This window comes from Oryctolagus cuniculus, chromosome 10, assembly GCF_051225735.1.
Source record: "Oryctolagus cuniculus isolate XC-2025 breed Fujian yellow rabbit chromosome 10, ASM5122573v1, whole genome shotgun sequence".
NCBI classification, from domain to species: Eukaryota; Metazoa; Chordata; class Mammalia; order Lagomorpha; family Leporidae; genus Oryctolagus; species Oryctolagus cuniculus.
The window spans coordinates 23,368,116-23,391,112 of record NC_142876.1 but is presented as its reverse complement, the minus strand read 5'-3'; the positions used below and the strand labels follow the sequence as shown (position 1 = coordinate 23,391,112).

The 22,997-nt window shown below is 42.4% G+C and overlaps 1 long non-coding RNA gene across 1 annotated transcript; it reads right to left on the bottom strand.

The window, feature by feature from the left end:
* Positions 1-516: 516 nt before the first annotated feature.
* LOC149123710 (uncharacterized) lies at positions 517-10,337 on the bottom strand. Its single transcript, XR_016215114.1, has 3 exons — positions 10,093-10,337; positions 1,071-1,204; positions 517-658 (listed from the first exon to the last, which is right to left on the bottom strand). It is a non-coding gene; the product is annotated as an uncharacterized LOC149123710 (long non-coding RNA).
* Positions 10,338-22,997: the final 12,660 nt, after the last annotated feature.

Here is a 22,997-nt window from a genome sequence, read left to right as displayed (position 1 = left end):
ACTATTTTTTAGGTTACACACCAATGAAATATCAGCAGTCGTTCACAATAAGTGCTTTGGCCACTTCAGTGATAAACAATTCTTAGATCATACATAGCATGGGCCAAGCCTTGGAATATCTATCATAACCACAATCGCTTCTAGGGATTTCTTACCAAAATATGTGAAAGCAAGATTGTCTGAGATTTCTTATCCATTCTTTGGTCATGGTTCTCTACTATATTGTTGCCTCAATAAATTAGATCAGATTAGGTAACTGACTATGAGGTAATCTGAAATGAAAACTATAGCCAATAAGGATAAAGATGTGAGAATTATTGATTCATGAGGGGAGGGAAGAGAAGAAGTCACCTGGTTGCTAAGAAGTATTCTGATGCACAATTCAGAACGGAAAATTTTGTGGAATAACTGAAAAAAATGAGTCATTAGTCATTTTCCATGATAGTACCAATGTGAGTGAACACAAAAAAACATGAAGCCATGAAACTGGAATATTACCTTGGAGCTTTAACTTACATAAACTTAGATTAACTTAGAAAGAACAGCTCAAAAGTACTTCAGATTGTAGAAACCCTCTGGCCTTCAAATTTCTAATTTTTAAAAGTGTAGTGTTCCACATTATCAAGGATTTTAAGCTTTAATCAAAGATATCTTCTCTCTACAGGAAAAGCACAAATCATGATGGATGCCTCTGAAAGTCTTTAAAATCACCAGTAATGTTAGCAACGAAGGACCTGAGACAGCATAATAATAATAATCTGATATCTTCTTAATGAAACTAGGGGAAACAAACCCCACCAGAGGATGAGACTGGGAAAGGCAGTGGCACAGGATCCAAGGTCAAATTGTTCTAGTAGATGTCGATACAAAGTCTTTGTCTTCATCAGGATGCGTGAGCTTGAAAATTTCATGATTATAGATCAAATGTTCTTTGTACTTTTACAAAAAGTACCATTTAAATCTTGGCAGAATTTTCAAAATAATGAGTCTTTCAAACTATCATTTCAGATAGCATCTTTTGTACATCAATTTGTAGGCAACACTAGAAGCATTTTGGGGAAGATACTCACATCATGGTTCTGAGATTTTCTGCACATTTGTTTGACTTAGACCATTGTTTCCTGCATAGTCCATTGGTCATTTTGACTCCAGGGGAACCTCTTCAAAGACAAATACTGGTCATTTCAGTCCACAGAAGTTGTTCCTGACATAGAAATTTAAAAAAATTTGGTGGATTTTGAGAAAATATTTTAAAATCTACTGATGGAGAGCTTTATTATTTTCACATTAACACTTTACTCCTAAATTGTTTTTCGCCCTTATTTTTTCCATGTAGCTTCATGTACAAATTATCTAAAGAGATATTAACATGAAGAAATTATCATGAAGAGATGGTAATAAAACTGGCCATATTTGGATGAAACCCCTGATTGATTTAAATCAGTTCTGTCTCTTCTCTCCACTGCCTCTGCCAAGAGATGGTCCAGGCCACATCCCCCTCACCTGTATTTCTATAACAGCTCCCAGCTCATCTCTGCTTCTCTTCTTACCTGTATGAGCCATTCTCAAGAAAGAAGCACAAATGAAGAGCCATTAATTGTCTCGTGTCATTCCCTCTATTCATTTAATCAGCATTTATCACAAGTCTTCAAGAGTTTTCCACCACGTTCAGAATAAAACCCTAACTTCCCATTCTGACTTTCAGGATCATGTTCTATTCGACACCTGGTTCTCTCCAGTCTTACCTTGTCTTCCCCTGGGCCACAACTTTACAGTCCCAAGGGGTTTCATTCACTCACTCCAGGGACACAAGCACTTTTGCACCTCAAGGCCATGTGAGTATTGTTCGCTCTCTTGTGGTAGTCCCTCCCTCCAATTTCCTCATCCTTTGCAGGTTCAATATGACCTTCTCAAAGAGTCTCAACCATCGATCAAAGGATCCCTTCCCTCTATCTTAGTCCTCACTGATTATCTACAAAGCAGTCATCACAATCTGAACTTGTTCTATTGACTTGTTGCATTTTATGAATGGGGGCTGAGAAATGTCTGCCTTGTTTACTCTTGTTTCCCCAGCATCTAGCAGAGTGCCTTGCCCACATGTGTACCCAAGAGGTATTTATTGTATGAATGAATGCGTAATATCTTCCCATTTCAAATCTTTGTCATCACTCCAATCTGAGAGTTAGGGCTACAATGGCTGTGTTTTCCACAGGTAGTCTGGCCACCCTTACACTCCTTATACTCAGAAAATGACCAAGTTATATGTATGGGGATGAGTGGCTAGACCTGTTTTCCTGTAGGAGGGTGTAGGAGTATCATCTACTTGAGATAGCCCATCATTTCCCATCTTGCTTCATGCCAGCTCTCAGCAATATGTTATCCCAGTCTTAATATAGTGCTTAAGTGATGGAAAAATGTGAGGACAGGAAAATCCATATCAGGCCAATAGAGGAATATACCCTGGGCCCTATGTAGGTTGCTACAGACTTCTGGTTGCATTTGGGAGCTACTTGGAGGAATTTGGACCCAATGCTGATTCACCCTAAGAGAATGCTTTTAGACGCTGAGAGCTCTCCTAGCCTAAGGCAGATTCATGAACTATAACATCCAACACCTTACTCTGTCACATTTGGAAACATGTGACTCTGTGTGTCATTATATATGCTCCTTCTCTTAGTGGATATAGACTGAACTTCTCCATGGGAAATTCATTTTCTGAAGGGATATGTCATTCCATAATTTCTTACTGGATTTGAGGGAGTAATGCCACCAATTTTCCTTCAGGCTCTAGAAGAGAGTGGCCTAATTGAAGAGTTATTTTCATAATGCTAATCAGCAGCCAAAGCATCAGGAATTGTAGGGAGGCGTGGAACTGCAGGCAGCCCAGGAGATATAGGTGTTCCTACTCTTTTTGGACATATCACTAAACACAAGGATATGTTCTGAGAAATGGGTCTTTGGGCAATTTTGTTATTATGCAAACATCAGCGTGTACTTATACCAACTAAGACAACTATGATGTCACTAGATAATGTAATCATATGGAACCGTTGTCATATATGAGCTCTGTCACTGACCGAAATGTCACTCTGTGGTACATGACTGTGTATGGACCACCACAGTGGCAGATAGAGTTTATCAGATTACTCTCTGTAGGGAAAATGACTTGGTAATGACTGGAGACAGAGATCTGAGTAGGGCCTAAAGCCAGAAACTGGTGTTCTGAATTATAACCCAGATGTCCAGTGGAAAATATAGCTTGTGAGAGACCTACACAAAAGTCAGCCAGCATTTTTGTAGTTTTTTGGATCATTGACACGCTCTTCCTCAACTTCCCTCCCCCAGACTTCTACCTTTGTTTGTTCAACCTTTCATTGATTGACTTTAAATTAAAAATAAACTTTTGAAAACATAACACAATAGAGACTCCGTGGCTAAGTGATCACACAGTACTTGCCCTAAAGCATGAGACAATTAAAATCCAATCAGGCTTGATAACGTTTTGTACTGTGTTGCTAGACTTCCCGTTGCTTTGACCTCTCTCCTTCCGGTATCCTGTTCTGGGACAGAAATGACACCACAAAGGTTTCCTGTGCCTGTCCTCTCCACTTCTGACCCCTTACTACATCCTCTCTCCATCTATTTGGAGAGCAATGATTTTGTTCCCCTGGAATTCCTCCCAGTTCGTTTATTTGATGACACTTGTTGCTAATTTGGGGTGCCAAAAATGCTGGCCAAAGCCCAGGCTGCCTCAGGTCTACCAATGACCTTCTAAGCCACTGGCTAATTGGCAAAACGGCAATGCCATAGTCCCAGCCGTTAGTGGTCTTACTTTGTAAGCTCCCTTATCCCTGCAGCCTACCTGACTCTCCTGGATGTCCGAAACAAATGAATTCTTTAGCTCTTTCAGATACTTTCTCAGTGCCTACTCATTTTGAAAAGACTTCCTTGAGGTGTCAGAAATCAATGTCTTTGGCATCAATGCAGTTAGGACCTTCTGGATGGAGCCTGAGGTAAGGACATCAAGTCCTAGATGGAGGAGCTGCCATCTTGTTCTTTCCCCCTCGTGACTTCAGAGCCTTCCTTTCCTGTGTCTGTAAAATGAAGATTTCAGCCCCTTGCACAAATAGCCAACAGTCATGTTTAATTCTGTGGTCGACAGAGCACTTAGCACATTGTTGTCAGTCAGAATATATTAAACAGGAGTCATGACCATACTCCAAAGAATAATAATTAGAAGAAGATGTCCCTATTGTCTTCATGGTACTCTCCTGTCCGTGATTTAGGCTGCCGACAAGGCTGGGATGCCAGTCCAGTGCAGAAGTGAGGCCCAATTCTGTGGAATGGGGGTGCTGTTGGCCACTGCATGCCTTCCCTACTCCAAGAAGTCTTGGTCCATTTCAAGGGCCTGGGCCTCCTGCTTGCTGGCCAACCACTCTGGGTACCACAGTTGCCCCTTGTCACTCCAAAGGCATAAGTGAATTTACATCCACATTGCCCACGAGTATATTCATCTTCTTCCTTGGGTCATTCTAAGCCTTTCAAAATGATCACAATCCAAGGGAAAGCAATGATCTTACCATCCACTTCCTTTTCTTGTGCCTTGTGGTAATCAAGGATATAGACAGGCTGGGAGGAATAGAACAGCAGCAACAATGGCAGGTCCTAACAGTTACTGAGAACTCTCCAAGTCACTTTGCAAACCTTTTTACATTAATGGACTCATTGACCTTTCAGAACAACACTCTGGGTACAGTAATACATTTATCCCTATTTAATAGATGTGCAGACAGTATTTTAGAGAGATTAAGTAACAGGAAAAAAGACATCTGCTGAGGGATTTCTTTAAGCCTTCTCTGAAGGTTCTATAACCCTTCTCCCTGGTTCCAGTTCCTCTGCTGATCTGAGTCAACAGAATGAAGAAAATGGGCTCAGTGTCCTCCCTGGGTGCTTGAGGATTCGATGCGCTAACTCCTCCTTGCAACTCTAGGGGGGCAGGGGTCTCTCGGTGCCTGGGATACTCATCTCCCTAGTCCAACAGATTCCTGAGGCAACAGCCGTGTTTTCTTCTCATTCCTGCCTCTTCATTTTCAGGTGGGGAGAGCGGGTGGTGACAACAGTTCAGTGTCTTTCAGCTGGATGCCATCAAGGCTTTTCGGAGTTGGCTGCTATGGAGACAAAGCACAGGTACCGCTGCCATTTGCCACCACTTGCTATTAAAAGACACGCACCGAATGTGAGCCCAAGATGTTCAGTGAATCAACCTGGAACTTACCCCTTTTTAAAAATTCTAATAGAGGGTAATTCATGCAAGTTGGTTGGCAAGCCATCTGCCTCAGGGACTGAGCACAGGTTAGATAATTAAACTCAACCTGTTCTCACATGGCTGTCTGACTTACCATTTACCTCGTCTCAGACTACTCGCCTCCAAAAACCCACTCTCCAAACTGGTTAACTCATTGTTCCCCCAAAACACCTGTCTCGCCTTCTTATTTTTACTCATGCCATTCCATCCACCTGGAACGCCCTTGCTTTCCTCTCCTCTCCAAATCCTTCTCATTTGCTTCACAATATGTTCCCCAGTCACCTCGCTCACAATGATGGTCTCTTCCTGAATTCCAATAGGAGTGAATTCTATATACTTCAGCTGGTAATTAATCATGTGCCGCCTTATGATTTTCTTTCTATTGTTACCTTGAACTGTTATTTAAATCTTTAATTTTAACATAACTGTTTCCATATGTTTGTCTTGTTTCCTTAATTGGAATCTAAGATCTTCAAAGCAGGAGCTATGGTATATAGTTTTATCCCTTCAGTAATTAGTATAGGGCTGGTTGGCTGATTTCTTTCTTCTTTTTCTTTTTGGTCACTTGAACAATAAAAATAATAAAACTTCATACAGGGCCGACGCCGCGGCTCACTAGGCTAATCCTCCGCCTTGCGGCACCGGCACACCGGGTTCTAGTCCCAGTTGGGGCACCAGATTCTGTCCCGGTTGCCCCTCTTCCAGGCCAGCTCTCTGCTGTGGCCCGGGAGTGCAGTGGAGGATGGCCCAAGTGCTTGGGCCCTGCACCCCATGGGAGACCAGGAGAAGTACCTGGCTCCTGCCATCGGATCAGCGTGGTACGCCGGCCAGGCCGCAGCGGCCAACGGAGGGTGAACCAACGGCAAAAGGAAAACCTTTCTCTCTGTCTCTCTCTCTCTCACTGTCCACTCTGCCTGTCAAAAAAAAAAAAAAATCATACAATAACTTCAATAATAATAGGTACTATTTCCTGAGTGATAAACATGTGTGGGACAGTGGAGAAGGTAAGGTTTGTTTGAACCCGGAGAACTGAGGAATGAGCACTAAAGAAGAGCTGTGCTTGTGCTGCAGACAGAGATGGGAAGGGGTTCTCAAAGGGGTCTACTGACCAAAGGTGTTCTTGACACCTCTCTCTTGCCCTGCCCTTCCAAATGAGGACATGTGGCTGCAGAGAAATCCTCTATCACTTGCCCTTGTCGTTCTTTTCTCTCTCTCCGTGTTCCCCATTTCCACCACCTTACAGCATACATGCTTGCTGTATTTCTTCTGTCTCCCTTTCAAGTCCTCACAAATACATCATGTATAGCTTTCCCTAGGGCAGTGGCATCTTCTGCTATGCGAGGTCAGGGACTCTGAATGTCATTGCACAGAGAAGTATTAAAAATACCTTTATGAATTTAGGGTACACAGTAGCAGCCTCTAAGATGATGCTCAAGGGCCCAGAGCTCTTACTCTTCACACCCTTGTGTTGTCCCCTCTCTTGAATGTGGGTTGAAACTACTGACATGTTTTTAACAAAAAATAATACAGCAAAAATGATGGTATGTCACTTCCAAGATCAGTCTGCAGAAAACTTTGGTGTCTGTCTTGCCTGCCCACCCCAACCCCTTTCTCTGGTTTTTCCCTCTTAGGGAAGCTAGCTAGTAAGTTGTGAACAGCCCTACCGAGAGGCCCACATGTCAAAAAACTCTTGCTTCCCAGACTTGAGGTTATCTGTGTATAGAGCTTGGAAGCAGGTCCTCCCTCACTTGAGCCTTCACAGTGTCCATGAGCACTTGAAGACTTGAGCTAAGCCACTAAGATTCCTGACCCACCGTAGCTGTGAGATGATAAGCATTTGCTGTTTTAATCCACCAAGTGTTTAGCATAATTTGTTATGCAGCGATAGATAACTAATACAGTATTTAATCAGGGTAAACCACTCAGAAAATGACCAGGATCATCTGAATGTCTCTGATTACATGTTCCTTCTGTGAATTGAGAAATATGGATGGTTCATTTCAGATACAATATTTGAGTTGATACTGAGTGGTTGCTTCTGCTTCTCCACCTCTTATTTTTTGTCTGTCTTTCATTACAGTGAAATTGGCTGGTGGTTAACAGCAAATCATGAGCTAAGCAAAGATTTCATAGCTAGATAAATAAATGATAAATAATAAACACAAAATGAGGTACTTAGCTTCCCCAGTTCTTAAGATAATCAAGGAAGACTAGTATCCACAGTGGGTTAGTCTCCACAATTCAGCAAAATTCTAGCAATTTCTCATGAAAGAACCACGCTATTATTCCATTATTTGAGGCTAAACCTCTCATCAAGAGAAATCTCACTTGTTTAATGGAGAGGGCTAGGCAAACTACAGCCCACAAGTCAAATCTATGCTATCACCTATTTTCATAAACACAACCACAATCCTTTGTTCAGATATATTTATAGCTGCTTTCTCTGCAAGGGCAGAGTTAAGTAGTTACAACAGAGTGAGTGAAATCCACAAAACTAAAATTTTTATCATTTAGTCCTTTACAGAAAAAGTGTATTGGCTCTCACTCTATGACAATGATTTGAAAATTGTATTTAAAGGAATTGTGTTTCTATGGGTTGTTAATAAATGTGCATGGGGAAACAATAGGTTCTGTGGTCAAATGTTTGGGAAACACTGGGTTAAACAAAGTTAAACAAGTTGCTTTGCTATAGAAATTTCTGAGCCCTTAATAAATCTCCGAGAGGAAAACACTGCAGTTTTTCTACAGGTGTTTTTTTTTTTTAAATCATGAAGCTCTTTGTTTCAGAAAGCATCTCAAGGGACTAGTGTCCACCTCATGAGGAAATGCTAATCTAGAGCTACGAGAGCAGCAGTTTTCAAAGTATTAACTTTGCAAAATATGCAGCAGACATAAGCACCTCCCATTTTTGACTGTTAAAAAGTATCCACAATATTTGAAAACACACAAGGAGATGGCCTCACTGCTCAAGAACTCAATACGCAAATGACATTTGGACCATCACAGAAATGTAAATATGAAGTTGCTTAATAGCAGGCTCAGTTTTTGTGGAACCAATCACACTTGGAAACATCTTACAGTTGGAAGAACAACCTGATTTCTACTTTAGTGGTTCTCAAATTTTACACAGAACCCCCATACTTCATGTCAGAATGAAATAGTTGTCTTGAAGTCTAGAGCTGAAAATGAAAGAAGACCTGGGCTTAAACAGTCAATTTGGAAAAAAGGGTTCTGCTACTAAGAAGAAGCTGAAAATCACTGATCTAGTCCAAAGCTTTGTTTTAGAAATGAGGAACAAATTTCTAGAGGACCACAGAGATTATGCTCACAGGTGGTCAACCACGGACCCATGGCTGAGGTCCATATCCAAATTATGACTGGATATCCTTCTATCATGCTGTCCCACCTGTGGCCTGTGTGGCACATTCTCTGGGTGACCAGCCAGGGTGAAGAACCCAGCAAATAAGCATGGGAAGCTGCCAGCTTACTCACAACTGCAGTGTGAGTCACTATAGGATAGGGAGGAGATCACTAGGAAGAGTTTGATGAGGTCAAATGAAGAAAATAAATTACAAAGAATGACACCAATGTAATGGGGATGGAGAGTGAGATGTTTCCTGTTGTGCAGGAACCATGGCCAGTGTCCAAAGGTGAGCTTGAATCTTGGTGAGAAGCACCTTCCCATAGTGCTCAGCAGAAGCTTCATCTCTGAATTGTCTCCTTACAACTGAGGCAGGGATGAGACGAGGGTAACCAGCATTGAGTGAAGCCCATGTTAGTGCAGAACGTTTCTCCCTCATTCCTCTGTCATTTGGATGGCACCTCTCCCTCCTCCAAGCCAAGGAAGGCCGTTTCCAAATGAAGCATAAATAAACACTGCAAGTGGCCCTGAGAAAGTAGCCTGGCTGGATGTATGCTGACTGGAATCCTTCAAGGACATGTCTGGTGCAGCCAGAGACACGGGGCATTGAGAGAGCATTCCAAGGAACAAGAACTACGGCATGCTCTCCTTTCCAGTCCCCGATGCCTGCAAGGATTAGAGGAAAGAAGGCTCCATACTTAGTAGACATCTCTGAAAAATCTTTGGGAAGATGTATATTTGAGTTCAGAGAATAGTATTCACTTAGAACTCAGAGATTTCCTTTTTAAACATTTTTATATACCTTATTTTTCTTTAGTTTGAAGACAGATCTTTCATCCACTAGTTCACTCCCCAAATGCTCACAGGAGTCAAAATGGAACTTGTCTGGGTCTTCCATGTTGGTGGTAGAGATCCAAGTACTTAAGCCACCACCTACTGCTTCTCAGCATATGCCTTAGCAGGGAACTGGAATCAGGAGTGGAGTTGGGACTCAAACCTAGGCACTCTGATATGGAATACAGGTGATATGGAATACTAGGTGATATCTTAACCACTACAAATAACCATCCCTGGAGATCGGAGATTCTGAAAGACTGGATGTCCTAGGTCAGTAGCTCAAGTTGGCTGTGCTTACCATGCAATATACCTGGACCAGGAAACACAGGAGAGGACTCCAATAGTTCCTAGTTGCAAGAAAGAACACTGAAGGTGTAGATGAATGGGTGCCATAGAATCGTTCAGGATAGGACTGGAACACACAATGGGAAAGGCTCACTGATCAAAGCTAAGATGCAACTGTCCTCTGGAATAGGGGTGTGAGTTCCCAGTGATAGAGAGGACCAGGATGAAGCTGAATGCTGTCCTCTTTACACACACACACACACACACACACACTCCAACTGCCACATGAATGGGGAACACCTACCTGAGAAAGGAGCAGGCTAAAGGAGAGTTCTACCAGGATAGCTTCTGACCACCACACACTCCAGCCCATCTGTTCTTTCCCTGCTGGCTATGCCATGAGAATCCAGGAAGCTTCTGAGGTCTAAAGAGAAGAGTTCATGGAGAGGAGGAAAGAGGGAAAGACGTCAAGAACAGACTGCCAACCTCCCAGCCACTGGAGCCACAGACTGAAGAGTCAACGCTTGGAGAGAGAACATGCATTTCAACTCTGATTTGCAACTTAAGGATCAAAATAAATACAACTTAGTCTCATCAAAATGAGCTCTTCTCATAAGCAAAAGTGACAAGGAAGCTAGAGAGCTGGCAGTTGCTGTTGAGGGAGTTACTTCCCAGCAGGAAAGGTGGGTCAACACATCCTGGTTAGAGATTGTTGGATAAGTCTGAACTGTTCCATTTTTATTCCTACAACATGTTGAGACTTCCTAATAAATTTCTTACATAAGGGGAGTACTTGGGAACAGAATTTTAATGTTGTTATATTTCTAATGCTTTTCTTCCAAGGGAATCTGAAAGCAACAGGCAAATATGTTCCCCGTTCTGCAAATGAGCACATGGAGAGAGTGGTATTGGTTATCAGAGGGACTCTCAACCGCTTCACAGCCTTCTGTCTTCTCATATCAAGAGGCCGCTCACTCCCCCTCAGACCCAAATGCGATCTGTGTTTTAATTGGGAACAGAACTTTTCAATTCTTGAGCCCAAAACAAATTAAAAAGTAGAAGGGGGAGGAGAGGAAGGAAAAGAAGTTTTGCTTTGCCCCTAATTTGCGAGTCTGTGATTTCTCACTGGTTTTATCAGCACCAAGAATTTTTTGTTTTGTTTTGTTTTATTTTGTGTTTTTTTTTTTAAATGATTCCTTTTTTTTCACAGTTCTCTATTCAAGACTAAATTTATCTGTTTTTAAAAATCCATCTGGCTTTTGTGTTATGGAAGCCCACACAAACCTGTACCAAACGTTCTAGAAGCAACAAAGAGTTATCAAATGTAACAAGTTTCAAACCAAGGGACAGGAAGCTAATTAAAGGCAGAGTCTCTTAATAAGCAGACAGGCACTGTGGAGAGTTGAAGGATGCCAGAACACAGGACAGTTTCAAAGACTAAGGTAGATTGTGAGAGAGAGAAAAAACAAAAAGTGACTTGGCCAAATTTTCAGATACTATTCCCAAATAAATATACCTATTCCTACTTGGATCAACATCACTCAATATTCTCCACTTAACATGGACATGAGAATGAAATACAAATAATTCTGAATAGAAAGACCAAGTATAAAATATTCCAAAATATAACTATTATAAAAGTTGAAAAAACATTGCATTGCACTTTTTAATAAAGCTTTATTTGGTTATTTAGTTATTTGAATATTTGAAAGTCAAAGTGAAAGGAGAGTGAAAAAGGGAGAGACAGACACAGAGAGAGATCTTTCATCTGCTGGTTCACTCCCCAAATACTCTGTGAACAGCCAGGGCTACGCCAAGCCAGGAACACAGAACTTCATCCTGGTCTCCCAGGTGGATGACAGGGCCCCCATGCACTTGCGACATCCTCTGCTACTTTCTGAGGTGCACTAGCAGGAAGCTGGTTCAGAAGAGGAACAGTCACAATTCAAACTGGCACTCCAACATGGGAGGCCAGTATTGCCAGCAGCAGCCCAACACCGGCCCTACATTACACCTGTTTTTAAGAACTATCATGGGGAGCAGGTTTGTTTCGGTAGTTAAGATGCCCGAGTCCCATATGGGAGCAGTCGGCTTGATTCCTGGTTCTGACTCTTTTTTTTTTTTTCTTGACAGGCAGAGTGGACAGTGAGAGAGAGAGAGAGAGAGAGAGAGAGAGAGAGAGGTCTTCCTTTGCCGTTGGTGCTGGCTGGCGCACCACGCTGATCCAAAGCCAGGAGCCAGGTGCTTCTCCTGGTCTCTCATGTGGGTGTAGGGCCCAAGGACTTGGGCCATCCTCCACTGCACTCCCTGGCCACAGCAGAGAGCTGGCCTGGAAGAGGGGCAACCGGGACAGAATCCGGCGCCCCAACCAGGACTAGAACACGGTGTGCTGGCGCCCCAGGTGAAGGATTAGCCTATTGAGCCGGTTCTGACTCATGGTTCACATTCCTGCTAATGCAGACCCTCAAAGGCAGTGAGGAAGCTCAAGTTGTTGAGTCCCTGCCACCCACATGAGAGACCTGGATTGAGTTTCTGGCTCCTTTTTTGGCCTTGGCCCAGTCCTGGGTTTTGCAGGTATTTGGTGAGAGAACCAGTGAAAGGGAGAGCCCCGCCCCTGCTTCTCAAATAAACTAAGCTAAAATAAGGTCAAACTGATTTCTCAGAAACTGTGTTTTTCCGCCTCAACCATACTTAGACACATTTTCCTCTTACATGCTGTTCTTGACAAAGTTTACTTTTTTTTTTAACCAATACTGAATAATGTCTAATAAAGTGAAATCATTTTGTAAGAAAATAATTTTTACAAGTGATTCGGTAAATACTAAATTCATTGTCATTTGTCTTTGTTTTGAGTATTTTATATCAATGTTAACACTCAAGGAAAATGAGGGCAATCACCATGAAAGATGAATCTATTTTCCAGATGACTTGACAGCATATAGATTTTAAAAGCATTTAAAATATTTCTATCATATTGGTATGATTAATGAGGGGGCTGTTACACTAGGAACTAGGGAATCTTCAATTTTGTCAGATGTTGTAAAGAGATATTTTGGGGCCGGTGCTGTGGCATAGCAGGTAAGTCTGCCTCCTGCAGTGCCAGCATCCCATGTAGGCTCCGGTTGGTGTTCCAGCTGTTCCACTTCCGATCCAGCTCTCTGCTGTGGAGAGCAGTGGAAGATGGGCCCCTGCACCCGCGTGGGAGACCCGCAGGAGGCTCCTGGCTCCTGGCTTTGGATCGGCGCAGCTCCAGCTGTTGCGGCCAATTGGGGAGTGAACCAGTGGATGGAAGACCTCTCTCCCTCTCTCTCTCTGCCTCTCCTCTCTCTGTGTAACTCTGTCAAATAAATAAATAAATCTTTTAAAAAAATAAAGAGATATTTTTCTGTATTGTACCTCAGTTCACTCTTCATAACAAGAAAGTCATTGATAAATACAGCAAACCTTGCATGCTTCTAGGAATTAAAAATGCATTTGTGACGTGTGTCTTGAAATTTCATTTTTAAAATGGCATGTTACAATCGTAAGGTATGGCAACGTGAAATCAGGGTCAGTTATGTGGCAACATTTCTTTGGCTAACATCAAGGTAAACAGGAAACCCCTTCAATGTCTCGCTTTTTTCTGAAGGCAGATTTCCTTAGGGAGGTTCCTAATTGTTGCATATGATAGAAATGAAGAGAAGGCGGAGAGATGGATGGAGAATTCTGAGGGGCGTAGACCAGACAAGCTCAAAAAGCTCCGTAGGCATCCTATTCAAGCTCAACCCGCAAAATGTTACCCCATAGCATTCCTCACGCCATCTGCTTCTGCCATCATCTTTGATTCCCACAAACAGATTTCACAAGTTGAATCTGGCCATCAGTGAGTTTAGGAACATTCAGCAGGATCTCTGGATGGGATGAGAAAATTCACCAATTCGCTCTCCGTTCCCGTCTCCAGACACAATTAACCACTTTCCGTTAAGGCATAGCGTGGTCCTAAAGTCCATTTAGCTCTTCGCCTTCTTCACAAGATCTGGCACAGAATTTGAAAGGATCATGCACCTCCAACCCTTTCTGTCCATCTCCACTGCCACTCCTCGCCCCAGGGCAAGCATCCATGGGCCAGCTTTCCCCATCTGGGTTATTGCGTCACCCTCCTACTGGTTTCCTGTTCTCTACCCCAGATTCCCTCTAATCTCTTCTACACAGCCAGACTGAACTTTGTGAGAAGACAATCGGAACATTCGTTCCTCTGCTTAAAATCTACCAGCGGCTTTAGGCTGCACTCTGAAAAACAAAATCCAAACTGAGACTCTTATGTCATTTAGCTCATGTTGCATAACAAATCAACTGAAACCTCAGTGGTCTAAACCATTTTTTTCTAATACACCTATGGAGTTTTGTGAGATAGGCAAGACATGGCTGCACTCATGCATGGGTCTGTGTGTTGGCTGGGGTTCTACTTCACTCTCCTATGTGCAGACCAAGTGCTCATAAGCTGGTCTGTTGGTGAGGATTTTTTTTTTTTTTAATTCGTAGCCATTCACAATCTGTGACTGGCTCTACCCATGAAGCATGGTAAACATAACTTTTAGGAGTCCACTTAAGCATATTAATCTTAATTTATTTTAAAATGAAAATGAAATGAATGTAGTAATAATGACTATGAAATAATAAGTCCATTAGCAAATTAATGTTATACCACTGTAGTCATAAAATATAAGTTCTAATTATTTTTATGGAAGAAGTGACTTTGAAGTTGAAAATGCCCCGGACCACACAACCCATGATGTGGCCTTGAAGAATTCTAATCTGTCATTTCTCAGCCTAGAAAACTGATTATCACTTCCCCATTCCTTTGCTTAAGTAACACACGAAACTGCAGTTTCCCCTCTGAAAGGACAGGGAGCCAACTGCTTAGTCTCCTTCCCTGTTACTCTAGGTGGTTTCCCCTTATTCAAGGAGACACACAGACAATTTTAAAATACTATTGTCCCACAATTTGTCAGTGATTACCACCAAGGCTGTCAATAGAAAGTAACAATGTGGAGTTGTTTCAGTCCTATGCAAACAAGGGGAGAGCCTTGAAGGCTATTTTCCAGGAAGAACACTTGCTTGTTTTACTTATGCAGAAGCCCCTTTTACATCTTATTTACATAGAAATTCTATTGACATGATCAAAAATTATATTAAGTTATAGAAATCTGACACTGATCAAACATCGCCAGAACCTGAGGGGACACAAAATAGAAATTATTATTTGAAGACAAGAGGAAGGACAACCCTGCATGTGTAGAAACAATTCATTTCATTTCAAAAGGAAGAACTTTCTTTATCTGGCATAGTTTTGTCATTCCCACAAGAACAAATGAGCTCAAAGCCTAGATGGGTAGATGGATGGGTGGGTGCATGGATTCATGGATGGGTAGATGGATTCTTTTTAAAGAGAAACTGTGTAAATTTTTTAGCTTCCTTCACACAGTATATACTGTAAATTTTACCTTGTGAAACTCAAAATTAGCTTTATAATTTTTAGATTATTATGATGTAATCATCTTTTTTAATAGGAAGTTCATTTCTTGTTTCCATGTACCTCTTGATGACTCTCTGAAAGCTTGGATTACTTCTCCTCTCTGGTTCTCAAACCACAAATGGGAAAATCTGCACTTCTGCAGTGGTCACAAAAGCCTCTGGAATATTTCCACAGAATCTGTGATCTGTGATTTCTTTCTGTGTTGAACCTGGGGAGAGAAGTTCATTGCATTTTTACCCCTCTGAAATGCAGAGTTATTCTCATCTCTGTACACATATCTGTAGATACCCAGTGGTCCTGCTACTTCTGTGGGCTCCATTAGAATACACCGTTTCACTCCATCTTGGGAGGTCCCTTGTGTCTTGTGGCAAGTGAATTGGAGAAAACATCTGTCTTCCTCCTCCAACTGGCCATGCCTAAAATTTCCTAAGCTTGAGCCAGTCACCTGATCACCCCTCATCAGATTTCTGAATATGATACTGAGACACACCTTCCAATATCAGAGTTACTTCTGAACATCCGAGTGTGCACTCTGTAGCATCGACCCTTAGGCAAAGTAACCACTTTCTGTCGGCTGTCTGATTTGCTGTTTTTAAGAAAAGGATCCCTATTTCACCTGATGTAACTAAGATAGGGCTTCTGAAAAGGCAACCCTGGGCCAGCAGCATCACCTGAGAGCTTGCAAGAAATGCAAAGTATTGGGTCCCACTCCAGACTTTCTGAACTGGAAACTCTACAAGTGCAGTCCAGCGATATGTGTTTCAACAAGCCCTCCAACGTGACCAAAAAATGAGTCATGAACTAAGAATTTGTTCTTTATAATTTAAAATTGGGGCAGGCATTTTGCCTAGCTGTTAGTATAACAGTTTCGACACAAACCAGCTAGTCCCATATTGGAATCCCTGCATTCAATTCCTAGCCCTGGTTGCTGATTCTAGCATCCTGCTTACACACACCCTAGCAGGCTGCAGGTGATGGCTCAAGCACATGAATCCCTGGCACTCGTGTAGGAGATCTGGATCAATTCTTTGGGACCTGGTTTCAGTCCTGGCAGCTGCAGGCATTTGTAGAGTGGATGGGAAGTTCTCTATCTCTCTCCAAAAACAACAATAAAAACTAAGAGTTACGCCCACAAATAATTTCTTTGGCTTCACCAGAGCCTTTTTGAAATCTGAGCTTTAGAGATCCTATTCAACCCTATTAGGTTGCTCTGTTTCAGGTGCTCTGGACAACCTCTGCCTTCCTAGGGGCACAGGTAGTATTGGAAAGAGCCCATTGTAAGAAGCAGGCAAAGTCTGCTTCAGCATCGTCCTGGATTTCTTTGAGAGCTTCTATCCTTTACATTCCTTTCCTGTGTTGCAGTCATACAAATTGTTGCTCTCTTGATCTTTGAAGCCTATCTCACTGTCAGATATAAGGGAGAAACGCTTAAAATATCTACCCCTTCCATGACTACTCGAAGGTCAAGGACCTGCCCTACCTCTAATGACATTAAAGCCCTGATTAGCCTTTGTAACAGACTGGGTGGCTAGGTTATCCTGTGCTCACAAGCCACCCCCAAATTTCAGTGGTTGAAAACCACAAATGTGAGTATCACTCACCCCACACGTCCAGTGTGAATCTGTGGGGCAAGGACAGCACTGTTCACCCTGGTGAGCCTCACACCAATTCAGATCCTGCCTGTGAACGTGACCAAGAGAGTAAGAGTGTGGCAAGGCACAGACCAGCTGTCAAGCGCCTGAGCAGAACACATCTCTTCCCACAGCAGCTAATGTGACTGTGCCTGACCTCCGTGGGGCACTAAGGTTTAATCCTCCACTCAGGAGAAGCCTCAATTGCTGAACACTAACGCAGCCTTACTCCATCTTCCAAAGGGCTGGGGCACCAATGTGGAATTCCTTCTGTGTGTCCATGTGCACATGTATGTATATTTATGTGCATGCACAGTTGCATTTGTGTGTGTACATGTGTGCCCATTTGTGTGCATATGTGTGGGGTTGAGTGGATCCAGGATGGAGGGAGGTTCTCTGGGGGAAGCTGCCTCCTATTGGTGCTCACACATTGTCGTAGGGACCATTTCCTAGAGGAAAGGGGAAATACATACTGATTGAATGGACCATTTACACTTTCACTTAATCTTCACAGTAAACTTATGCAGGGGAGAAAGGAACTAATTTTGTGCAGACAAAGATGTTCCGGCTCAAAGCACTCTATCACGTCCCTGTAGATCTGTCCCCAGGAAAATACAGGGCTGGGGACCAACCCTGTGGTGCAGTGAGTAATGCAGGCATCCCACATGGGCACCAGTTCAAGTCCCAGCTGCTCCACTTCTGATCCAGCTCCCTGTTAATGTGCTAGGAAAGCAGCAGAATATGGCCCAAGTACTTGGGCCCTTGAACCATGTGGGGAACCCAGAAGTTCCTGGCTCCTAGCTTCAGATCAGCCCACTCCAGCCATTGCGGCCATATGAGGAGTGAACCAGCAAATAGATCTCTCTCCCTGCATATCTCTCTCTCTTTCTTTATTTCTCTCTCTCTTTCTTTCTTTTCTCTCTCTTTCTTTCTCTCTTTTTCTTTCTCTCTTTCTCTCTTTGTCTCTCTTTTTCTGTAACTCTGCCTTTCAAATAAATAAATAAACCTTTTAAAAACAATAAGGATTTATTTATTTGGAAAGCAGAGTTACAGAGAGGGAGAAGAGGCAGAGAGAGAAAGAGAGAAGTCTTCCATCTGCTGGCTCACTCCCAAATGGTTACAATGGCTGAAGCTGGGCCGATCTGAAGCCAGGGGCCTGGAGCTTCTTTTGGGTCTCCCATGTGGGTCCAGGGGTCCAAGGACCTGGGCCATCTTTAGATGCTTTCCCAGGTGCATCAACAGGGAGCTTGATTGGAGGTAGAGCAGCCAGGACTCAAACCAATGCCCATAAGGGATGCCAATACTGCAGGCAGTGGCTTTACCTATTATGCCATGTCATCCCCAATAAATCTTAAACAAAGAATAAAAGAAAAGAAAATAGAGGGCTGAAGAGAAGACTCTCCTCTTTTATGTAACAAGTGGAGCCATAGATTCTTTCATCGACCTCCCATGGTCCCCATGCACAACTTGCCTCTAGCAATGGAGCAGTGATCAGTCTCAGTCCAATGTGATTCTTACCATCAAAGTGAAACTGGTTCCCCATGGTAAGTAGCAATTTTCAGAATTTTAATGAGGAAGAAGTTCTTCAAATAAAAGTAGGGAAAGCTATATAATAGGAATCTTCCTTTATCTACTAGAGATATGTTCCAAGACCCTCAGAGGATACCTGAAACCACAAACAGTACTGAACCTTATACTATGTTTCCTATACGTACATATCTATGGTAAACCTTAATTTATAAATTAGGCACAGTAACATGCTAACAATAAGTCATAATAAAATAAAACAACTATAACAATGTATGAGTACTATAGTACATGTTACTTAAAACATTATTTCTGGAACTTTTCATACAATTTTTTGGACCGCAGTTGGTCATGAGTAACTGAATTTACAGAAAGTAAAATGACAGGTGAAGGGGACTACTGAATCCCTACTGACAAATGTTGGGAAGTCACTTAAATGTATAGTGTCCTAGAGGGATGAAAGTGATAAACTAGCCTAAGGAACCTAATAGATTCCACTATTCTATTAATAAATACATTGTAGTTTTGTGCAAGGAAGCCCTTTGCTTTACATTATTAGTGGCATATCAAAGGAAGCCCTCTTTGGCTGTATGTCATTTTTTAAACATCCACATGACAAGCACCAATAATACCCATCAGAAGACATCACTGGTGGAGAAGGTAACAGGAGCGAATACCCGGGAAGCAGAAGCACACAAAGCACTTTACAAAGCAGGTAACAAGCAGATAACTTTGTCAACACTTGATCCAAAAGTGCTTACCTCACCCAGAAACAGCACCAAAGCCCTTGGTGCACACGCATCATGAAATTATGTTGATGCAATGCTGAACGCAGCAGCTCCGTCAGCAGGGCGCCAGCTGACTCCCAACGCCTCCCAAGAACGCTGTGAACTAATAACCATGAACGCTGTCCAGGGTTGACCCCAAAGCCGCCACTCCTCACACATAAACGCCAAACACCCAAGGATGTGATCCTTCACAGTGATTCAGAAGATGCAGCCCCTTCTAAGTGGAGGTATGGCACAAGGACAACTAAACATTGCTTTTTGTACTGGAATTCCCAAACTGTCACCATTAGAAAACAGACAATTTCTAAGAAATTGGTTCGCTTTTATTATCAAACCTATTCAAGGCACACCTGGAAAGGAAAATATCTTACTGAAGGTAAATGCTACAATAATACAGAAACAGCCATTTGTTCTCCTTCCTATCCCTAAGGTTGAAATAATATGAACTTGGAAGAACTCACATGTAAGTTATAGAGTTAGGATAAGTTAATCCCTAGGCCAATTATCTATAATACCCACAGAATCACTTGCTGTATGCATTTTATAGGAATAATAAATCTGGCCTGACTTTAATCACTATGTTAGACTTGTATATTTTCAAAAACATATATCCTAAAAGCCAACAACTAATAAAACAAGAACAGCTAAATTCACATGCAGTTTTAGAGAACAATGTGCACTGGCTGATGGTCCTAACTTATCAATAGCCTATTCAAATCCACCAACTCATCGTATAATTTTCCCTTTACTCTGCTTTAAATTCTCTCTTCATCTGTGAGCAAATTCAGATATCACGGGAAGCATATATCTTTCCACGTCATCTTTATGGCAATGGGTAATGGAAACAGAAAGAAAGGCATACCAAACAAAAACAGAAGCGTTTCTACTTTTGTTCTTGAAACAACTTCCCATTTAGTAAAGAAAGATGTGAACCTCTACAGGGCTAATGAAGAACCTCAAGGGCTATGGTTCATTTTGAAAAGATGTCCAGGAGATCCATAGGTTCCGGCTACTCTTTGGTCCTGAGGCAAGCTCTGCAAACCGAGGGAGAGTTCCCCAACTCAGGTGTAAGCTATTAAGGGCTTGGCCTGTGTGGAAATCAGCAATGGTAGGTGAATGGTTAGGATATAATTAGACTCATCCCAGCACACTTGTCCCCACACTGATCACCAAGCTCATGGGGAAAAAATATTCAGTTACAGCAAATTCAGATTTGTTTAAAGTCAGCATTCATAGACCCTAAGACTTTTAAGACTTAAATTACCAATCTCATGTATCTAAAAAACATTTTATTTAATTTTAAATTTTTTCTTCTTTTATTTGAGAGGCAGAGATAGAGAGAGACTGAGAGAGAGAGAGAGTGAGAGAGAGAGAGAAAGCTTCCACTGGTTCTTGCTCCAAATACCCACAACAGCCAAGGCTGGGCTGGAGCCCACAGCAGAAACCTGGAACCCATTCCTGGTCTCCCATATGGATGGCTAGAACTCCATTCTTGAACCATCACTGCTGCCTCCCAGGGTCTGCATTACCAGAAAACTGAAATAGGAAGCCAGAGGCAGGAATCCAACCCAGGCACTCCAATGTGGGATACGGGCATCTGCACTCCTAGATTTAGGCTACACTGTCTTGCTGCATGCTTACATGTAAAAACAGGGCAACAGAGCTTCCTAGTTTCTTTTACATTGAAGAGCACTAATCCTATTCATGAGGGCTCTACCCTGAAGGCTAAATCTCCTCCCAACGACCCCACCTCTAAATATCATCACACTTGAGGTGGGTGTGTGTGCAGCAGTTAGGCTGCCACTTGGGATGCCAGTATAGCTTTTCACAGGGCCTGGGCTCAAGTCTCAGCCCTGTTTCTGATTCCTGCTTCCTGCTTCCTGCTAATTCATACTCTGAGAGGCAGCAGGTGCAGACTTAAGTACTTGGTTTCCTGCCACCCATGTAGAAGACCCAGATTGAGTTCCAGTCTCCTGGTTTTGGTGTGGCCCAAGCACAGATCTTGCAGTCCTTTGGGGAGTGAATCAGCAGATGGACGATTTCTCCCTCTCCCTCTCCCTGTCCGTCTCCCTCTCCCTCACTCTGTGTGTGTGTGTGTGTGTGTGTGTCTTTCAATTAATACATAAAATAAATAAATATTATCACCTTCAAGGTTAAGACTTCAACATGCACAAGGGAAGAGGCCTCAAACATTTAGTCTACAACATCATGCCAAATAATGCCCAAAGTAGGGTTCAAGTGACCCTCATCTGGAGACTCCTGGAAGCCATCTGCTAATACATTTGGTGGAAGGAAGTAGTGACTGGGACCCCCAAATCTTCCCTGAACCCTTTAATCCAAACTGTCATCTGCATTTTGAGTGGCCTACCCATTGCAAGGTGCAGTCTTCATACAAGGACATGTTAAAAAGTAAAACCTGGATTCACATTTCTCTCCATCACTAGCAATCTGCACAAATGGTGCAAGCTACAATAACAAGCTGAGCCTCAAGCACGTCACCTGAAAAATAGGATAATAATTCTCACCTCATAGGGATCTTCTTCTAAAGATCAAACGGGATAGTGTTTATGATAAAGTTTTGCAAAGTAGGACATAGCTGGCATATGACAGATGTGTGAGAAATGTTAACAGTGATTAGAAATTCTCCAACTATCCAACTTTCCCTCAGTGGCATCTTCATGCTTTTCTAGAAAAGATTCACAATCAGCATCACTAGGATCCTCCAGTATCAGAGCTAGAAAAGAACCCTCAGAGAGCATGTAATCTGGTCCTACCCCTATGCAGTTACCCCATATCCACACACTTCGTACAAGGAGCGTGGTAGCTACGAATCCAAATGCTGAAACAATGTGTGCCTTCATGTATCGTTCTCACAGGGGGCAAGCATTTATTGGATACCTAGTATGTGCCAGATATTCAATATTTGTCATCCTAGATAAGCATCATAACATCTTTTTTATGAGAGGTTTCATATCTTGTTGTGTTCTGTTTTGTACCTGTGAACACACAGTGGTCACAAGGTCAGTACGGGACAGAATCAGGTTCAAACCCACGCATGTGTGGTCCAAAGCTTTTCGTACCCCTTGGGTTAAGGAATAGCAACAGTCACCAGGAGTAGACAGGTGAGAATAGAAACAAAGGTGGAGGTAGAAGATTCTGGAGTGATAAAGACAGCCACTAGAATTCACAGCACATGGGCAGCAGCCTTGGAGTATGTGGGGCGTTCATAACTTCAGGAAACATTAGAGAGCATGGAATTCTCATCAGAAACCAAACCATCAATTGAATGGAAAACAAACAAACGGTGAACTTTGTGAACCCTGACCAGAATATGAAGGTACAGAGGAATAAACACAAACACTTAAGAATGGAGAGAGAACATTTGTAGAATTAAATCCAGATTGGTTTGAAAAAAGGACATATGCTGTATGCTGAGCTAATCTTAATGGAGCCAAATCAATTCTCTTATTACTACGCTGTTGGGAGGGAAAGATGAAATGCTCTTTGAAAGCTCTTTGAAAAGGAAAAAGCTCTATAATGTGTACTGATTCATTCGTTTATTGAAGAGAGCCCTGGATTGGGAATCAGAAAGACCTAAGTCCTCGTGTCAGCTTTGACTCAAACTAGCTGTGTGACCTTGGGTCATGCATTTACATTTTGTAGTCCTCAATTTCATCAATAGAAAAACTAAGAATTTGAGCAAAGTGGTCCCACACAGCTGTAAAATTACTCCTACCCTGTGTTCACT